The sequence below is a fragment of the Alosa pseudoharengus genome, unplaced genomic scaffold, assembly GCF_046254945.1.
Source record: "Alosa pseudoharengus isolate Yale_2024_CS ecotype anadromous, Long Island Sound unplaced genomic scaffold, YU_APseudo_1.1 YU_APseudo_1.1_scf_10, whole genome shotgun sequence".
NCBI lineage: Eukaryota > Metazoa > Chordata > Actinopteri > Clupeiformes > Clupeidae > Alosa > Alosa pseudoharengus.
The window spans coordinates 26319249-26341748 of record NW_027468565.1 but is presented as its reverse complement, the minus strand read 5'-3'; the positions used below and the strand labels follow the sequence as shown (position 1 = coordinate 26341748).

General features: G+C 43.6%; 1 protein-coding gene across 1 annotated transcript in view; it reads right to left on the bottom strand.

Annotated features, from left to right (window-relative positions):
• The window catches only part of syt7a (synaptotagmin VIIa), a 166290-nt gene that overhangs the window by 83235 nt on the left and 60555 nt on the right, over window positions 1-22500 (bottom strand). The window lies entirely within an intron of this gene.

Sequence of the window (22500 nt, the reverse complement as noted above, 5' to 3'; positions counted from 1 at the left end):
CTCAGACACACACACACACACACACACACCTGTCAATTCATCTCTTATCATCTCTCTCTCTCTCTCACTCACTCACTCCCTCGTTCATTATACACATCTTTCATCTCTCAAAGTGCCGTCCCTCAGGTCCAACTCTTTCTCTCTCTCTCTCTCTCTCTCTCTCTCTGTCTTTCTCCCTCTCTCTCTCTCTTTCTCTCTCTCTCCCTCTCCTTTCTGTTGTGTTGTGTTTCTAGAGAGTATATGAAATATTCATTATGATCTCATGCATTTATGATAGAAATGGACCTTACAATGTAAATACACACACCCAGATCCATACACACATGCATGTAGTCATCTATATGAACCAGAGATGCATCCAGAGACCTAGGTCATCATCCATGTGATCATGGAACTGTGGAACAGTGGAACAGTTCTGCAACAGGTGAGTGTAGATGGGGCAGGAGAGGCATTGCTCAGACAGCCAGATTAGAGGATCCCTGGAACCCGTCCAGTTACACACATACACACACACATACACACACACACACACACACACACACACACACACACACACACACACACACACACACGTTCATGCTTCTGAAATTCCTCAGGTTTCAATTACTCTCTTTCAGAGGTATCTCTCTCTCTCTCTCTCTCTTGGTCACCCACACACACACACACACACACACACACACACACACACACACACACACACACACACACACATACATATATACACACACACAGACACACACACAAAGAGAAAGGCTGGGACAGTTGGAATGACAAAAAAATAGTAGCAAGGACAGACATGAAAGGTGAGAGGAGAGATTAAAAGGAACCAGATGAAAAAATAAAATAGAGGAGGCGTAAATAGGGTACAGAACGAGAGAGGTAGAGAACAGATGATGGAGAAGAGGAGAGGAGATGAGAGAAGGAGGAAAGAAGAAAGGAGAGAAAAGGAGAGGAGAGAAGAGAAGGGAGGGGAGAGGTCATTTAGAGAAGGGGAGAGGAGAGAACAGAAGAGGAGAGGGACAAAGAATGAGAGGAGAGGGGAAGAGAGATGAGAGGAGAGGAGAGGAGGTGCAGAGTGTAGATGAGGAGAGATGAGAGGAGAGCAGAGGAGGTGCAGAGTGGAGATGAGGAGAGATGAGAGGAGAGCAGAGGAGGTGCAGAGTGGAGATGAGGAGAGATGAGAGGAGAGCAGAGGAGGTGCAGAATGGAGATTAGGAGAGATGAGAGGAGAGCAGAGGAGGTGCAGAGTGGAGATGAGGAGAGATGAGATGAGAGGAGAGCAGAGGAGGTGCAGAGTGGAGATGAGGAGAGATGAGAGGAGAGCAGGGGAGGTGCAGAGTGGAGATGAGGAGAGATGAGAGGAGAGCAGAGCAGAGGAGGTGCAGAGTGGAGATGAGGAGAGCAGTATTAGAGCAGATGGATGGAGAGGAAATGAGAGAGGGACCTTACAAGGCAGGCAGCGGTGGAGGCAGCGGTGGAGGAGGGAGGGAACGAGGGATAATGGAAGTGATAAAGAGCTAAAAGAACAGAGCAATAAGAGATAGAGATAAACTGGCACTTCTAAAGGTGCCATATGCAGAGGAGCTCAGGTGGATGGATGGAGAGAGAGAGAGAGAGTGGAGTGGATGGATGGAGAGAGAGAGTGGAGTGGATGGATGGATGAATATGGGAGGGAGAGAGAGAGGAAGAGAGGGACCGAAAGAGAACACTGTTGCCTGCCAGCTGTTTTTGGTGCACTGACTCAGTCAGATGCCCATGTTTCTGACCTCTCACTACACACACACACACACACACACACACACACACACACACACACACACACACACACACAGAAACACAGAGAGAGAGAGAGAGACACACACACACACACACACACACACACACACACACACACACACAGAAACAGAAACACAGAGAGAGAGAGAGAGAGAGAGAGAGAGAGAGACACACACACACACACACACACACAGAAACACAGAGAGAGAGAGAGAGAGAGAGAGACACACACACACACACACACACACACACACAAACATGAACACACACACACACGTACCAGCACACAGGCACACACATACACACATATACAAATAGAGACACAAAATACTTGCTGACACATTCAAGTTACACATACTGCACAGAGACAGTGAACTGCAGTACACAAACACACAAAAAGACATTTATGCAGGGTCTCTTGATGATGAAACATAGCTTTTTGACACACATCCTGGCACACCTGAGGTAAAAAAAAATAAGACTTGTCAGCACAGTGTGTGTGTGTGTGTGTGTGTGTGTGTGTGTGTGTGTGTGTGTGTGTGTGTGTGTGTGTGTGTGTGTGTGTGTGTGTGTGTGTGTGGCCTTATTTGCCCTTTCAGCCCTGGGTCTCTGTCATACACCACTAGTCTATGAAACACACATACTCTTGTACTGCACACACACATTTACACACACACACACACACACTGCACTCCACATTAGCAGTTATGGAGGTTGCTTAGTCATATCACACACACACACACACACACAGAGAGAGAGAGAGAGAGAGAGAGAGAGCTTATGAAGGAGAATACTCTGGTCTGGGCCCCCAAACTTGCTCCTGGGAGGGAGAATACCCAGATTCGATTGCCTAGGGACTCTTGTCAAAGAATGGACTGAGCCAACAGGCATTGCATGCAGATAGTATTAATAGACTGCTTCTTCTTCTAGGTTGCGTGCTGTTTTTTTTTTATTTAAAAAAAAATGATTTTGGGTATGTGTTCTTCCTCTCTGAGTTAAAACATTTCTGTTGATGCTTTTGGCACACAGGGCATGGCTTTCCTGGGCAAACCTAACATCCAATGTTTTGACACCTTTTGAGTGTGATGATCAGGATCGTTTCATGGATACTGACATTCACATAATTGCTAACGTCACGGCTATGCTACCCTACACACTGGAACTAGGTCAGAGAGTGTGCTGTTCATGTCATCTCACACACACTCTCATCCACACACACTCCTCTCATCCACACACACTCTCATCCACACACTCCTCTCATCCACACACACTCTCATCCACACACACACACTCCTCCTACGAGCTGAGCAGAGCAGAGACGTCAGAGGAGTTTAGAATTACGCCTCGCACTTAAACGCCACCCTTCTGATGCAAGAGCATGAAAGTGTGCAGCAAGACATTCATCAGCTTTTCGGCTTTTAGACACCTCTGCTAGGCACCCAGCATGAGCAGGGGCATTAAGCCTTGATTAAACTCGTTACAGACTCACTCACGGAGAGCTGCAGACAGCAGAGGACACCACTGAAGCGTAGTTGTTCTTATTGTTCTTTCTAGTCTGCTTGGAGTCCGTCCACTTACCGATATGTGAAGTGTAAGCGCTGATTCAGACTGGCTGCGTGGTGTGAACGTGGCGTGTCTGTTGCGTGTCTGTTGTGTGGCGGCTGCGTGGCGTTTTCTATGTCTTTCCACACCAGAGACACGTGTCTGACACTGCGCTGCGACGGCCCCTCTGCCTATTAAAAACATCTTTTCACTTTCTGTTTTGAATGGAAACGCTTCCAACACGCTTGCATGTCGGGTGAAAAATAGACGTCGATCCTATTTCTAGCATTCACACGTTTTCGGGCGGGTCGAGCCGCGCTTGAGATGTGCGTGTCACGCAGGTAGTGTGCAAGCTCTAACCTGTTAAAGGAGAATTCCGGTGTGATATTGACCTAAAGTGTGTTGAAACATGATACCGAGTGTGAACGTATGTATCATAGCTCATCTCAGCTTGTCCCCAGCACTCAGAAATCTGGCGCTTGGTTTTTCGATGGTGGTGCCTCGGGCATCGGCCTAGCCATGCAAATAAATCACTGTTTTACACCATTTACCAGGCTCAAAGTAGCTCCATACTTTATTGACATTTAAAACTAGACATTGAGAACTTTGAAAAAGCACTGGTAGTTTATTTACAAGACGATATACAGACAGTACCTTAATTAAGTTTACCGTTCACCGCCATCTTGAATTTAGTCACGATAAGTCGAGCGACAAGTACGAATGAACAGGTATGACAAGGGATCAGATTCCAAAAATAATTCTGTGGAAATGCATGGATGCCAGCTGCTTCCAGTAGCAGCAAGTGGAATCCAAGCATTTCCACTGAATTATTTTTGGAATCCTTGTGTTTTCTGGTAGACGCTCCGTTCGTTTCCATCGTCTCTCGCGCTGGTTTCAGTGCTAACTGCACGCAGCCAATGGACGTTTGACGTCATCACATAGCATTACGGCACAGTGGTCATGGGAAAAGTAGGAAGTACTGCCAGGGGATATATGACCGAGAACAGAGCCTTATGTATCATGCATGTAATGCCTCATGCATCACCGGCCAAACTGGCTAGTACGTTTTTATTAACACCCGCCAAAATGAATTTTAACCCGCATTTGGCGGGTTGGCAGGTGTTAATTTAGAACCCTACCGCCAAGTGTAGGGACTTGCCTAAAATGACTTTTCCAGCACTACCTATCCCAATGAGCAACATTGTTAGAATTAGCAACTAAAACAGGATCATTAGCAGTATGATCAGCAGTATCAGAAGACCAGGCCATCTTTTCCAATATGAGCAGCACTGTTAGCATTAGCAACTGAAACAGGATTATTAGCGGTATCAGTAGACCAGAGTTATCTATCCCAATTAGGATGAATATTTCCAAAACACCAAAAAGGAGGACACTTGGTGGCATTTAGTGAGGCAAGCATAATTACATAGGACCCTGGTGTACTCCCCACTAAAACTTTGTCCATGATAACTATGGTATCACGATACAGTGATTCTGAAATACTCTATTCATTGCAAGACAATTGATCTGTGATATAACATGATGTATGTGTAACAGAAAAGGGAAAAATATTCATGGAAAGTCAAAAAGTGTTCACAGTATTAGCATGTATTTAATACATCGTGGTGTCTATTTCAAAAACTGACCAGATGAGCCTGCCTAGCAAAGTGCACAGTGTCACAAACCATAACATTTCTGGAAATGCGCAAATTAAGTAGCCTAGAAATCTAGACGCACCCTAGCGGCGGCAAATTAATTTGCTCAGCCTGTACGTCTAGTAGCAAACCATAGGGATTTCTATTGGCTTAACACCGTGGATGTTCTCCAATCACAGCGCTCTATTTCATTAGAGAGTCTTAAGGCGGGCTTAACAGGATAACGACAGTCCTGCGACGGTGAACAACAAGGAAGGTGGCTATGGCGAACGAAGAGCGGTTGTTTGAATCGGCGTTGGCGTCAACTTTGGAGGAGTTGGACTTGTGCTTTTCTTTGAAAGTTGAGCAACACAATGCACTTAAGTCATTCCTTTCGAAGAAGGATGTATTTGCCGTTTTGCCGACCGGATACGGATATGGTCGTAGCGCTGGCCTATTGCATGCCTAGGCAGTTTGAAAGACAATTCTCTGCCCGCCCCTTGGATTAAGCGAGGTGAATGATTCGATTCCAGGCTATACATTTCAATGATATAGGATGGCCCGCCAGGCTACAAATTAAGCTCACATAAAAATAAATAGCCTAAACCAGTGGTTTCCAACACGGTGCCCGCGGGACGGCTATGAGGTGCCCCCAGCGCAGCTTCTAAAAATAGCCAACAAGTCACCTGAAGATCACGCTCTAAAAACACGATCCATTGTGAAGTTTTCAATAGATATTTAAGTCTAGACCAGAACCATTTTAAGAATGCATGTATCCATATCCTACATCTGTAACATTACAGTGATATTGGTAATACCTTACAAATTGTAGCTGCGTTAAATTTTAGCCTTTGGCTCTAAATCCCCATTCAATCAGAGCCCGTTTAGACATTCTGTGATTCAATCTTTAAACAATGGAAGCGGAGTGCATCAGGCTGCTCGCACGCATAGACAGTAAAGGGGGAAAAACTTGCTCGTCTGGTGTAGCCAATGGAAGCATATCTTTGCAAAGGTTCTGTGGCCGTCAAATACGGTTCTTGCATGATTGTTCAAGGACTGAAAAACGATTGCTTTAGCTCACAGGCCTTTTCTCCTCTGTAGGCTACTGCCGTATAATAGTGCTGAAAATGTTGTGGCATGCATGACGGAGCAGGACTTTGCATTACCTTTTTTGTCAGATCATGGAGAGATTTCAGGTGTGCAATAACTTTAAAAGCCGTCTTCATATGTTAGGGTTGTGTTGGCGATTACTATTGAAATGTTCAAACCGAATTGTCCACTGAAATCAGAACTTAAACAACCCCTGAATCCATAATGGTGTGTATAAATTGGGTAAAAATTGTAACCCAAATTATTAATTGCACAAAAAGATTGTTTTTTTTGTTCAAAAAATTAGATTAGATTCCCCATGCAAACTTTGAAAGGCACAAACTGAACAAAAATGTTGGTAGTGTTGCATATTGATATTAAAGTATTGAAGAATCAGATGAAACAGTTGCTTAATAGACTTAATAGGCCTATACAATATTGATCATTTAAAAGTAAAAATCACATAGGCCTATTATTTAGGAGGACTACCCTCGCAAAAAAAGGGGTGAGGGTCTGTTTGTTTCAAATGAGTAGCTCTCCATATGATTTTGTGTCTTCAGGTAGCCCTCATTCCCAAAAAGGTTGGAGACCCCTGGCCTAAACAAATAAATGAATGCCAAAAAATACACATTTCAGTTCTTCACAAGCATAAAGAACAGTGATTCAGTCTATTGGGGACTTGCAGTATGTGCAGGAGTCCACCTGTATTTTTAATTGATTTAAGTTCGTGTCCTCAGTATCCTGTTCTTCAATTTAGCCTCAGCAAACTCCACCTTTACCCTCTGCTACAGCTCAGGAGACAACACATGTAGGGTCAGGTCTTTCAGGTTGAAGCGGAGCTTTGCTACGTTTGAGTGGTTTCAGCATTGCATTGAACATGCACACACATGCATTGAATAAACGGACTCATAGGACTCACTACCAGTTAATGTTAAGCCTCTATGTTTGATGACACCAAATTAGCATGTATTTCCTCCTGATTGCGAAAACGTTTGTTTTCTTTTTCTGTCGGTCCGCGATCAATTGTGCAGCAAATTATCTGACGAGTCAGAAGCACCGGGCATAATTTGACTCCATGGCTCCGCGGACCAGCAGTCAGTCTCCTTGTCCATTGTTTGAGAGACGCTACTGTATGCTGTGTCCCAGCAACAAATTCTAGAGGGGTTTTTTTAGGCCCAGTGCAACTGCAAAAAGGAGGACAAATGAGTGTCAGGCTTGAGGCTGCGCCGGACACCGGACAGGGAGTTTAAAATCCAGACTGTCTGACTAAATCCAGATGTATGGCCACCCTAATCCCAATATGAGCAGTACTACCGAGCACATTTAGCATCAGCAACCAAAACAGGATCAATAGCGGTATGATCATTAGCGGTATCAGTATACCAGAGTTATCTATCCCAATATGAGCAGTACTACTAAGCACTGTTAGCATTAGCAATAGAAACAGGATCATTAGCGGTATGACCATTAGCGGTATCAGTAGACCTATATGAGCAGCACTATCAACACCATTAGGATTATTAGCAGATCAGCTATCTATCCCAGGTGGTCAGAGATATGATGTTATGCCAGGCCTGAGCATATGTAAGGGCTCTACCTAAAAACATCTCATCATGAGAGATCAGCCTGAGTGATCAGTGACCATTAAACACTATTAAACACCCCTGCTGCCCCATCAAAGGTTCCCCTCTGTGGCTCAACCTGATTGAGTGTCCATGTGGACCGGAGGAGGATATCATCACACCTCAGCCCGGGCAGCCAGGCAGCAGGCTAGTGCTTCACCTCTGCTCTGAGGAGTCCATGTGAAGGCAGCCAGAGAGGCTGCTAGTGGATGAAAGGGTGACCGGTGCAGCTCTGCTGGTGGATGAGAGGGTGAGGGGTCCAGCTCTGCACAGAGGGCAGTTAGAGAGGCTTCTAGTGGATGAGAGGGTGAGGGGTCCAGCTCTGCACAGAGGGCAGAGGCTGCTAGTGGATGAGAGGGTGAGGGGTCCAGCTCTGCACAGAGGGCAGTTAGAGAGGCTTCTAGTGGATGAGAGGGTGAGGGGTCCAGCTCTGCACAGAGGGCAGAGGCTGCTAGTGGATGAGAGGGTGAGGGGTCCAGCTCTGCACAGAGGGCAGAGGCTGCTAGTGGATGAGAGGGTGAGCGGTCCATGCTGCTGGTGAGTGAGAGGGTGAGCGGGTGATGTGATTGCTGGTCTGATAGGACTTTGTGGTTATAAGGAGGCTTCGTGCAGAGAGATCAATGGTTTGAGAGTGGAGCAGAGACGGATGTCTAGACACACTCGTGGTCGACGGCTAATTGTGGCAGTTAAAGCTAATCAGCCACTCTTTACTGTGTAAAAACACCACCAAACTCTGTCACTCTCTCTCTCTCAAACACACACACACATATACACACACAGAGCAAAACTCACACAAACATTTATATGCAGATCAATAACCAATGTACATTACTTCTGTGACTTCAAATAACTACTGAAGAGCACTTAACAAGTTCAAACCAAGACACACACACATGCAAAGAGAGAGAGAGAGAGAGAGAGAGAGAGAGAGAGAGAGAGAACCAATGCTCAATCGATCACAGTAAATTGTACAGCCCCGATTCACAGTTCAAAGAGATAATGGTACAAATGGTTGCTTAAACTGTAATTCCAGCGAAAATTGACAAGGATGTTTTTCTGCATTAAAACACATCAAATAAGCCGTGTAGAGACAGTTGGCCAGATGTACGTACATTTGCGAACGTAGCGTTATCAGTGGCGTCATGGACAAACCATAGATTGCGAACGCTGTCAGACCCAAGTTTCCGTCGTTATCAATCGTTCAATCCTTAGTGTAAACTGCACCTTTCTCCGCCCATAAACGCAATTTACGAACGTCCACAACTGAATGGCAGTGTCTACATACAAGGGCAGTTGAATGAAGTTAACTGATGACAACATTAAAAAGAATCAAACATTTAGCGATCATGAAATAATACCATACATGATAAGATGTCAACAAGCATGAAGATCAGTAGTTCTACTCAAACTACTTGTGCACGTAGGATATAGCATATATGGAAGATTGGTCAAATCTAGCAAGTAGGAAAGTTTAAGTGAATGACGTGAAAGTGAAAGTAAGACATTGGAAAGGCCAACGAAAGTTAATGTTGCTTTTGATAGTACAAAGACTTACAAAACTGGTGCTCTAAATACAGTGAAGCTATTGAATTTTCCCCCCATTAAAAATATATTATAAATAGGGTGAGCCCGTTTTTTTCATAATTAGCTGGTGTAGTATGTTGCTAGTGAGGCCCTAGATGTCTGTTGTGATTTTGGAAGCAGTAGGCTCAATAACAGTGAAGCTATTGAATTTTACCCCCATTAAAAATATATTATAAATAGGGTGAGTCCGTTTTTCCCGTAATTGGCACGTGTAGTGTGCTGCTAGGGAAGCAGTAGCTGTGTGTTATGATTTTGGAAGCACTAGGCTCAATAACAGTGAAGCTATTTAAATGTATCTTTGTATCCACTTTCATTTTTGCACTTTGTAGACGGTCCCTAGACGCTCGTCTGACAGCCGAATGCTCACAGGGATGCATTTTATTTATCCACATATGTACACAGTTCTTTCGGATGAAAACCGGGTTGTAGCTTGTTGTCTACCTTACTACGGTTTGATAGAGCTCTCTATTGTGCAATGAAGACGTTTCTCCTATGATTTATTGAACCGCAAAACGTGAATCTTGCGAATCTGCCAATTTCTGTCTAACTTTACCGAAGTGCTCTAAATAGCAATTCTGTTGTCTTTGAAAGGTTCTCTTATTGACGCATTGAACTGCAATTTGGATTAACACCTGCTTTTACAAGGCGGAAGTATTTAGGCGCAGAATAGACGTGCGCTTTCAGGAGCAGTCTTTGTACATACCGCGGAATACATAATTAGGCGCTCTTTACTCTTCCCCTCCCATCTTTTTACGCTAAACTCCCACTTTCCCCTGGATCCTCCCATGAATGCATATGCATGACATGAAAAACGCAATCTGCCACTTTCAGCTCCCGCGACAGGCAGTTTGTACTTTTACATCATTGCAGCCTGTTTGTACATACTGTACCTCACAATGATTTTACACGCACGTTGCGAAACAAATACGCCTGAAGTGGGCGCAAAAGCGTTAGTACATCTGGCCCAGTATCTTTCGTTTATCAACCACTACAGAGCTTGCTCCAGTATATGCTATAGCCCCAAATCGCAAACAGTGGATTAGCTAAGGGATATGAGCAAAACGCTTCTCAAATAGCATTTTCTTAACCGGTAATATTGTTCAAAACAGCATCAAACCTCGTCAGTAGCTTGCTTAAGGGTCCCTACACATAAAACGAAGCACCAACAACAACGTTAACAAACCCGGAGTTTATCACAGAACCTAGGTTAAAACATACTCTTATAGTTATACTGATGAGAGTACATGCTGAAACATACACATAGCCTGGCCAATGTGGAGTTCATAACATAATCTGACCCAAGGCAATGAACCAGCCAATCAGAGTCGCTAAGTCCACAGATGATCCGGGCACAGTCACGGTTCTGTTGTTCCTTAGTGTTCTGATTCTGACTCATCACTGAGTGATCAGCTTAGAACCGTGAGTGTGTTCTGCCATTGTTCTGCATTAGAATCCACAGCACTGGAATGTGTGCGTGTGCATGTGTGTGTGTGTTCGTGTGTGTGTGTGTGTGTGTGCGTGTGTGTGTGTGTGTGTGTGTGTGTGTGTGTGCTGATGGATTTAGCGGAATTGGAGATCTCTATTTCCGTTAATTTAATTCTGCCAGTGAGGAAATTAAATTCATGGTTTTGTAAGTTATGCAGAGTGTTTGATGAGGATTGTTCTATTAATGAACTCCTGAATGGGAGTGTGTGTGTGCGTGTGTGTGTGTGTGTGTGTGTGTGTGTGTGTGTGTGTGTCTGTCTGTGTGTGTGTGTGTGTGTGTGTGTGTGTGTGTGTGTGTGTGTATCTGTGGATGTGAATTATTGTGTATGAATCTTGAATTTCCCCTTGGGGATCAATAAAGTATCTATCTATCTATCTATCTATCTATCTGACCACCATATGCCACCATATGTGTGTACCCATGTGTCAGATGCATTACAAGTGTACACGGCAGGTACACACCTACACACCTACACACATACACATTTCCTATTTCAGGGTAGTGCTGAAGCAGACCCCCTGCAATGTGTTGTTGTTGTGAGACACACTGAAGGCCAGTTGGGACAAAGGCACCCCTGTGCAGCAGAGGGTCCTGATAGCAAGACTTTAATGAGCATGTTAGCAGACACACACACACACACACACACAAATCTCTTTATATGCAAATCAGTAAACTTCATGTGTGTCGGCATGTGTGATCAGCATACATGAATATGCATCAAGTATAAGTTGAACTAGGACAATGAGAAAGTGTGTGGGTGTGTGTGTGTGGGGGGGGGGTATTGTGTATGTGTGTGTGTGTGTGTGTGTGTGTGTGTGTGTGTGTGTGTGTGTGTGTGTTGTGTGAGTGTGGGTCTGTGTTTATATATATCCTAATGATAAGGTGGAGGACAGCAGTGTTGCCATGGAGAACATGAGAGGAAAAGTGGGGGAAAGATCGGCAAACAAAGTGAAGAAAAAAGAGTGGACAAAAGAGGAAGAGAAAAAAAGGAAAGAAGAGGAAGGATATGAGAAGAGAGGAGAGGGGGATGAGAGGAGAGGAAAGGGGGAGGAGAGGGAGAGGAGAGGAGGAGAGGGTGGAGAGGAGAAGACAGAGGGGAGGAGAGGAGAAGGGATGAGAGGAGAGGAGAGGAAGGGGGAGGAGAGGGAGAGGAGAGGAGGGGAAGAGAGAGGAGAGGAGGAGAAGAGAGGAGAGGAAAGGGGAGGAGAGGAGAAGAGGAGAGAGGAGAGGAGAAGACTGGTTGCCATGGCGCCACGAATGGCTGTCTTCTTTGTTTTGTTTCTGTTTGTTTGTAAACTCAGTGTCTTGCTATACTTCAGCGAACTTTTACACTAGAGAGGAGCTCATGAACATTAGGGCTGGGATCCCCGAGGACTTATTCCCTACCCTCACCGCCTCAGTCACTGTCATTGTGGACATTATAATCACCGCTGCATGGAAGGTGAAACGCCGAAGCGAGCCGGTGCGCATGTCCAGCTCCGGTGGCGACTTCAGGAGACTTTTCTTCATCTGCGGTTCTGTGCTTCACGGAAACGTGGTTATGTGGAATGATTCCCGCATCTGCAGTACAGCTGGCAGGATTCCAACTCCTTACAGCGGACCGGGACACTAGACTCTCCGGGAAAAGAGCGAAAGGCGGAGGAATATGTTTTTATATCAACAGCGGCTGGTGTAATGATGTGGCAGTTATTCAACAGCACTGCACTGCTGACCTGGAGTCATTCTTCATTAACTGAAAACCCTTCTACTCACCGTGTGAGTTTGCTTCATTTATTCTGGTTGGTGTTTACATTCCACCGCAAGCCATCTTACAGGAAACACAATGCACACTCGCAGATCAGATACTGTGTGTGTGGAACATACTAACCCAGACTCCGTAGTCAATCTCTTGGGTGATTTCAACAAGGCAAACTTCAGCCATGAACTTCCTAAATACCGACAGTTCATTAAATGTCCGACCAAAGAGGACACTTCATAGATCACTGTTACACTACAGCAACTTTCTAAACCTGTTGTAAAAACAGGGAAGCAGTGGACAAATGAAGCTGCATGTGGAGGCTGCAGGCAGGACTGCACTGGCTGGGAGGTTTTTAAGACCCCCACCAATAGCCTGGAGGAGTATACAGAGGCGTTCACGTCATGCATCAGTTTCTGTGAGAATAGCTGCATACCAACACCCACCGGGGTGTGCTATAGCCTATAACAACGACAAACCTTGGTTCACTGGTAGACTCAGAAGGCTAAGGATGGAAAAGGAGGAAGCATTTCAGAGTGGAGACAGAGACTTCAGAGCTTCAAAACAGTGAAGTATAGGTTCAACAAGGCTGTGAGAGGGGCTAGACAGCTGTAGGCTACTCTAAGAAACTACAACGGCAGTTCTCAGCCAATAACTGCCTCTCTCTGGAGACGCAGCTGAGGCAGCTTACCAGCTTTTAGTTTAAAGTCCCCAATACCACAAACAGTTTACATCTAGCCAACAGCCTGAATAACTTCTACTGTCGTTTTGACAGACAATGGGACAGTCCTCTACCATCTTTTACCATCTTGAGCAGGGGTCACCAAACTTTTTTCTCTAGGGGCCACATTATCGTTCCTGACTGTGATGGTATTAGTATTGTATGACCCAGACCAAAATGACCACCAGCAGGCCTCATTGTTCTCTGCGCGTGCATTGTCTGTCACTGCTTGATCTCGAGCATGTCGGGTGACGAAAATTCGGCAAATATGGTTCATTTTATAACTAAATATCAATTTTTAACTGAGAAATTAACAAAATACCAGATGTAGACATGTTATTATTTCCCAAAAAGCAATTTAAAAAAATAGGCCATGACGACTTTTGGGGATTGCCTCATAGGGCCGGTTCAAGTAGTGGGGGGCAGAGGGGCTGGGGGGCCAGTCAAAGAGGGGTGGGGGGCCTGAGTCGGCCCGCGGACCTTAGTTTGGTGACCCATATGATCTTGAGCAACCCTACAGCAGCAGACACTTAGTCTAACCCCCAGTTGTCCATTACCTCAGATATCCCTCCCCCCATCACCATGACTCCTCTCTCCATATGGAGAGAGATGTAAACAGTGTTTTTAAGAGGCAGAACCCCGTAAAGCAGCGGGGCCGGACTCTGTATCCCCATCCACCCTGAAGCACTGTGCTGATCAGCTGTCTCCTGTGTTTATCGACATATTCAACACCTCGTTGGAGACGTGCCATGTACCAGTCTGCTTCAAGGCCTCCACCATCATCCCTGTCCTAAAAAAAATCAAAGATCACAGACCTGTGGTCTTGACCTCTGTGGTCATGAAGTAATTTGAGTGCCGTGTGCTCTCCCACCTCAAATCCATCACCGACTCCAGCACTTGGAGTCTGCAGGCGCCTATGCCATGATACTCTTTGTGGACTTAAGTTCAACCTTCAACACCATCATCCCGGCTAGGCTGCAGGACAGGCTCTCCCTGCTGAATGTGCCTGATCCCACCTGCAGGTAGATCATTGACTTCCTGTCCGACAGGAAGCAAAATATGAGGATGGGCATGTCTCAGATCATCGATCAGATCATCAGATCACTTCCTGGGAACCATTATCTCGCATGATCTGAAGTGGGAGCATAACATCAGCTCGTACACCAGATGATGTACTTCTTGCGGCAGATGAGGAAATTCAACCTGCCAAAGCCGATGATGGTTCTACGCTATACCATCATAGAATCCATCCTCACCTCCTCCATCTCCATCTGGTATGCTACTGCCACTGCCAAGGACTCTGCTGAGAGTGATTGGCTGCAGCATGCCTTCTCTCCAAAGTCCATACGCCTCCAGGACAATGAGGCGGGCAGGAAAGATTGCTGCACACCCCTCCCACCCCGGACACAGTCTTTTTAAGACACTACCCTCTGGCCGGAGGCTGCGGTCCATCATGACCTGAGGGCTATTTCACAGGCAGAATTAAGAAATCCAAGATAAGTGATAAAGCGAGGCTTGACGTAGCGTTGTCTGGTCATCTTAGCTCAACACGTTTCACTAACGCCATCCAGGATGAGTAGGAGTGACTAGGACAAGCCAGGTGCAAGTAATTCAGGACACGTGTCCATTCTCATTTTTCCTCCAAAGAACTCACGGTTGGAGTTAAAAAGGCGCAGAAAATAGCGCCATTCAAGTGAACAGCTGCTTTTGATATACTAACAGTAAAGTAAAGTTTTTCTTTTTTGAATGAGGAAACATGGCTATTTCTGTAAAACAGCAAGAGTAGGCGTGACCAACTGAAAGCAAATTTACGTATGCACCCACGTGTGAGTGCTTCCTTATCTCTGCACGCAATGTCAATAAGAAAGTGCTTTCCACTGCAAAGATACGCATAGTATGACTATATATCCCTTTATAGTGTCTTTATAACCAAATTCGTTGAAAACACCTTTGAAAAATTGCCATCCATTTCCAATCAACTACTACAGTATTCATCAAACGTCTATCAACAAAAAAAGCAAACAACGACTACAGTATATGTTAATAATTACAAAGCTATCACAATTAAAATGATAACCATATGGTATTAGGCAGAAAATCAGTGGTGTTTTTTGCGAACAAATACATTTAGCAAATTATATAAATGGAATAAAGCTCTTAAAGGAGGTCTGATTTGAATGACAGCTGGCTGAAGCAATAAGACAACATATTTAACATTAAAATTAACTAAGTCGGGCTGTTAGCCTAACCAGGCTAGGTCCACAGAATAAATCCCCATGGTAACTTACTGTATGTGTCATCTCTTTTGTGAAACCAAGTCAAGGCTAAATTCAGCCAGGATAACCAAAAATCAGCTTAATCCTTTATATAGGTTTTGTGAAATACCCCTCAGGACCTCGTGCCACAGAAACAGTTTCTTCCCCACTGCATTTTGACTCCTCAATAAAACATAGCCCCCTTTCAACGTAGTGTTTTTGTACTTGCATCTGCACTTTGTCATATTATATTATATTATATTATATTATATTATATTATATTATATTATATTATATTATATTATATTAAATACGCTTATGTGTCCTGCACCATTTCACCAAGTCAAATTCCTTGTTTTTCCTTTTTTTCTTGTGCGGAAATAATTCTGATTCTTCTGAGAGGGGAGGAGAGGAGAGGGGAAAACAAAGCAGGGTTCTTATTAGAGATCTGGTGATTATTTCACACAAAGCCCAGTAACTGCACCCGCGGAAGTCAACTCTGCTGAGAGGTCACATGGCTCTTGTGGTGGCGAGAGCTCTGAATAAGGCGACCCCTTAAGTGAGAAAGCCCATACACACACACACACACACACTCCTTAAGTGAAGAACCGCAGAGAGCTCTGAATAAGGCGACCCCTTAAGTGAGAAGGCGCAGGGCCAATCAGTCAGAGCGCTGAACTTCACTCTCCTGTGTGTGTAATGAAGCTCATTCTATACTTGCTGAGTACAAGCTGCAGCTCAAGGGTTAGATTGCTGGCTATCAGAAGGTTGCCGGTTCGAATCCCAGCTGTTCCACTGATGGTATGTGTTATATTGTTAGATAAGGAGCTGCATCTGCATGCCCCAGCTCTCCATCCCTGAACCAGTATCTCATGAAAAAAAGGTTCTCCTAACAATTCAATTTAAATGTATTGAATTCAATTTCAATTAATTGTGCTTATAGAGCGCCAAAACATTACACATGTATCATGGCGCTTTACAGAATGTAGGCAATCAGAGAAAAAAGAAAGAAAGGAAGAAAAGAAAAGAAAGAGAGAGGCCCATGGGTAACAGGGGCGAGGAAAAACTCCCTAGAATTGGAGATACATATAGGAAGAAACCTCGAGCAGATCCACGACTCAAGCCTGTATAATTGGCACATCTCTTTACACTGTTTTTACAATACTCTTCTATATGTTTTATGCTACCCATATTAGTTTTATTTATCTATTTATTGTTGTGGATTTGCACTCTGCATCCCTATGCACCATGTCACTTTAACCTGACCTGTCACTCTAGGCTCCTGGACTGTCATCCAGGTATGTTGTGAGCAGTGTGCCCTTTTTATCTGCCTATGTCAAGGGTGATCCTGTGTGGGAGTCCGTATATGTATACATACTGTTTGTTCTGTGTCTTTTTCTGTGTCTATGGTGATGTCTTTGTCCTGTCATGAGCATACTGAAGCAAATCCCTAGCAACTTGCACCGAGTTGTATGGCAATAAAATATTGAATCTTGAATCTGCTGTAAGTGGCACCAGCTTGAGCTGGCTTTAACCTGCGATGGACTGGTGTGTGTCCCATTCATCTCTCATCCATACCACAGAAACCAGCTATAACAAATTCTGAATCTGCCTTGATAATTATTCTACTTTGTCTTTTATTACTTTTTTTTACTACTTTTCCCTTTGTTTTGCTTACTAATTATTCTTTATTTGTAAATGATTTTACCTTGTTTTATGTTTCCTTTTTATTATGATCTTTACCTTTTAACTATTCTTTGACTATATTGCCCTTCTATGCTTTTATTTGTTATTATTGTTTGGTTTTTGTTTATGTAAAGCACATTGAATGACCTCTGTGTATGAAATGCGCTATATAAATAAACTTGACTTGACTATTAGTGCTGGCCCCACTGGCCTCCATGGCTAAGAAAACATTAACTTATTCAAAAATAACAAAATAATCATAACTTAAAGATACGTTTGCCGAAATTGTAGCATAAACCTATGATTTCATTTTGTACTTATTTTAGTCCCGTTGAGATCTTAATCTCTTACCAAGGGAGCCCTGGCAGCCCTTTGATTCAATTTGCCCCTTTAATTTGCAATATACTTGTATAAAATTAGACTTTAATTTGCAATAGACTTGTATAAAATTGATACAATTCAAGACTTACGGTCACTATTTTAGAAAATTACAGTAAATTGGTAAAACACCAACCCATAGCCCATTGTGCAAAAATTTTGTACTCTGCTAACCGATCCCCGTGTTTAAGACGTGGCCCCATGCCCCGCCGTACTGATCCCTGTGTTTAAGATGTGGCCCATGTCGCTGACGCAGATCTATATCAATTATTTTCTGATCACTATCATAATTCATAAATAATAAATGGCAGCATAATGTATGGCCTTCATAACCAGCCATAATGGCCTTCATAACAAGGCATAATTGAGTTTACGGGAAACATAGTCATACCAATCCAGTCTAGAAGCTTTTCTTGAAAGCTTTAATTAGTGTCTAGTGTTAACTTAATTAGAACATCCCACCTGTCAATCAGACCAAAGCAGCGTTCATTTGAGTAATTGCGTACTGAGTGTTACTGCAGCTGAATGCTGCATCAGAGAGGTGTGATTGTGATGTACAATTGTGTCTCTGCATGACATGTGTGTGTGTGTGAGAGAGAGGGAGTATATGCTGGTGTGCGTTGTGTGTGTGCGTGTGTGTGTGTGTGTGTGTGTGTGTGTGTATGTGTGTGTGTGTGTGTGTGTGTGTGTGTGCATGTGCGTGTGTCTGTGTGCATGTACGTGTGTGTGTGTGTGCGTCTGCGTGTGTGTGTGTGTGTATGTGCGTGCATATGTGCATGCATGCAGGTAGTCAGTGTATGTATGGGTGCAGCAGTGGTGAACCTGAAGGTAATTATCACACCCAGACAGGACTGCAAAGCCTTCTGGGACCTCATTAGCATTTGAATATGTATCAGCAAGACCCCCTGACACCCCACAGTGACGCACTACTCACTCACAGAGGAGAGGAGCACACACACACACACACACACAGTGACGCACTAAGAGGCCGTTTACACGACACCGCCGGGTGGATTTTCTCTTACCGCTTTCACACCTTTAACGACTCCGGCAAGAAAAAACCTTGCGTGTACACACAGAGGTGTAACTGGCTAAATGTGCTGTAGTGCATATGCCAGACCAGTCGATGGCGCCGCTGTGCAGAAGCTTCACGATAATTTCGTGAATCACGTAGAAGAAAACATTGTTAAAACCGTTTTTTAAGCCAGAGAATGTCTAATAAGTGCTCTGGTTAAGCAGTCGCATGAAATAAGGAGACTACAGACAATTCGGTTTTCAATTCAACTGTTAAACTAATAAAGTTCATTTTCAAGGTATGTGACTGCTATGTGAAATTTCAAATGCTTAGCCTACGCATTGCATTAGGTCTGAGCACCACTGGAGAAAGTAACATGCAGTAAGCTAATGTTTAACTAAGTTAAGCTAACGTGTGCTTCTAACTTAGCCACTAAAGGCTGATAGGCTACATTGTGCACATAAATCATGACAGCGGAAAGAAAAATTTTTTAATACGATAAATAAATGGTTTGGTTTGTTTTGACAAGCAACATGTCAGGTCGAGTGCGTGGCTGAGTTGAGAGGTGGGGCAGCATGTATGTCGTCATAAAGTTGCCGGCTTCGCACCTACAGGCGTCTACACGGCGAAAGTTAGCCGGCGGTTTCAAAAGTTCCCACTTCGGAAGCCGGTTTCAAAAGCTATCGGTTTCAGTCTCCTAAACTGTCGTGTACATGCAAGGCGCAACCGTTAACAAAACCTCACCGGTTTCACAAAAACCGGCGTCGTGTGCCCGGCCCCTTACTCACAGAGGAAATAAGCACACAAGGGACAGGAAGTGCATGTCTGTCTGTCAGTCTGGCTGACTGACTGTATGTGTGTTCGTATGTGTGTGCATGTCTTTAGTGTGTAATGTGTGAAGTGTGCAAAGTTTGCATGTGCCTAGCAGTGTTGGGAGTAATGCGTTACAAAAGTAATGTAATTACTGTAATATATTGCTGTTTGCGGTAACGCGGTAATGTAAGGCATTACAAAAAAAAATTTGGGTAATATTTACTCGGTACAAACTTCAGTAACGCGCGTTACAATGCAGTTTAACCCAAAATTAAGCGCTTGTTTTGTTTTGATACATATTCGCAAACACCACGGGAGAACAACAGAGGAGAAAAAATCCGCGCAAAATAGTAGAACGTTATCTCCTGATACTGGTTGAATATGACTGTGGCTGCAGCAGACTCGCAGGCGGACTCTATTTGCGGGATGGACATAAGCCTACGCTCATTATTTTCAGCTTGTCAGAGACAAGGCTATGAAGAACATAATAGTTAGTACACTTTGTGTGCGAAACCGAAAGATCTCTCAGCTCGCGAAATAGCACAAGTAAATTAATGAAACATCTAAAGTAGTGCCACGCTAATCTTTTTGATTCTTGATAAAACACAAACTATGCTGTTGTGCATGTCAGCTTTAGGCTGTGAACTTAAATTGAAGAGAATAAAGGGATAGAAATGCAGAAAAAGATTGTGTAGCCTGGCAGTGCCACCGCTCCCACCACGCGCATCACACACTTTGCGTTGGGCACCCAAATGTAACCAAGAATAGTAGCTTTACTGCAAACTGCGTTTCACTCTTCATCAATAACGTTTACAATGTCAAAATGCACTAACACGATGTTACATGCAAGTTTGATACCTTTTGGGTTCTCTCAATCACCACGTAGTACTAGAATTGGTGGGTCTTCAATCATTCGTTTTCCAAGCATTTAGGCTACATGAAGCACATGATATGCTGAGTCGACTGAAACGCATTCCATTCAAATAGCTAGGTGGATACCAGGCTCATAATTCACTTGTATTCGCAAAACGAAATGTGAAGCAACATGTCATTGCATACTTCCATTTCCAATGAAGGTTGCTTAAAACAACTTAACATGTGCATATTATTGTTAATATTGTGCTATCAATGTAACTCAAACAAATAAGGCTTGTAAACAAGAGCTGGCAAAAGGGCATTATGACAACGTAAAGATCAATGCTCTTAAAGTGACAGTGCACCATTTATAAGTAAAACAGCATTTCTTCAGAAATTAATGTTTAAAAATACACAGTAATGGTCTGTAAATAATAGGCCTTTTATTTTACTTTAGGTGTTTGAGTTATCATTTAAATGTCACTCACTCAAAGCCACTCACTTAGGGCACCGAAATGGCCAGCAGGCCACCATCTTGACATGTCTTTATTAAAGGAACCGTATGTAAAAATTGTATTTCAATTAATCATAAAATTGCCCTGATATGTCACTAGACATTAAGAAATCATGTTCATTTCAAAAACTGATGTTGATGTTGTCATGTTGTGTTTTGGCCTAATGCGCCACCCTCCACCTATCTACTAATCACAAAGTCAGTAGTGTTTCGTCATCCGGTTGCCAACTCTGCCAGTCAGAGGGGAGGGGAAGGGGATACACCGCTCTACAGTAATTTGAAAGTGATTGTAGTACCCGTTTTGGCCACAATCTTACATACGGTTCCTTTAAGCTTTGATTTACAATATAGTAGGCTCTCTATTGATTTTAATGAGTAGGCCTAGGCCTTAAAGTTACAGTATTTCTATCACAATTGACCTTTTGTCGGTTTTTAACAAAATTCTGACTATGATTGTTCCTTGTATTGCATTATGAGCACTGCGCCTATTGCATTCTACTGTTGCCTTAAGCCTAGCTCAGTCATTATGCTATACCACATCTCCCTCCATTGGAAGAGCAAGCTGCATTGAGCGTAATAAACTGCATTTTATTGTATGTAGAATGGCAAATCCATATTTCTAGATATTTTGGTGAAAGTAACTTAAAAGTAATGCAATAGTAGGGTAATGCCTTACAATTCAGAGACAGTAATATTATAATGTAACAAACTACTTTGAAATGACAGTAATAAGTAATGCATAGTACATTACGATTTTGAAGTAACTTGCCCAACACTGGTGCCTAGTATGTGTGTGAGGGAGTGTGTGTGTGTGTGTGTGTGTGTGTGTGTGTGTGTGTGTGTGTGTGTGTGTGTGTGATTGTGTGTGTGTGTGTGTACTGTATTTTAAGCAGTCAATACTGTCATCTAATCAGATGTGTACTATTCTGTTGTGTGTATGTGTGTGTGTGCGTGTGTGTGTATGTGTGTGTCTTTTATGCACACACACACATACACACACACACACACACACACACACACACACACACACACACACACACAACCACCTGCTCACTTCAAATTCAGTTTTGAATGCAGAGCTTTTTAAATGTTTAAATGAAGCATGCAGCTTATTTTATTCAAGGACTTGCTAATTCTGATACACTTTAACACCTCTTTCTTTCTCTCTCTCTCTCGTTCCTACCCCCCTCTCACTCCCACTCTCTTTCTCTTTTCTCTCCCTCTCTCTCCTTGTCTCTATCCTTCTCTCTCTCCCACACTGACGGGAGGATGATGAGGGGGAAAGTGACTTTTAAAAGACTAACTGCCTATTAATCAAACAACAGTAGTCTTTAAAAGAGTTCCTCATGAACTCTGTAAGAGAGAAGAAAGAGTGTGCGCGCACACACACAAACACACACACACACACACACACACACACACACACATACACACAGTCTGTCAATGTATGTGTGTGTGTGTGTATGTGTGTATGTGTGTGAGTGTGTGAGTGTGTGTGTGTTTCTGATGTGAGCAGGATTGACTGGGCTTCTATTACACTTGCAGGGCTGCTTTCACTCTACTTATTATAGAGAATAATAGAAGCCCAGTCAATCCTGCTGACGTCATGTACTACTCCAAAGTGACATTGCTAGCTTATTTTATGAATCTGTGTGTGTGTGTTCTGTGTTTGTGTGTGTGTGTGTGTGTGTGTGTGTGTGTGTGTGTGTGTGTGTGTGTGTGTGTGTTCTATGTGTGGGTTCTGTGTGTGTGAGTGTGTGTGTGTGTGTGTGTGTGTGTGTGTTCTATGTGTATG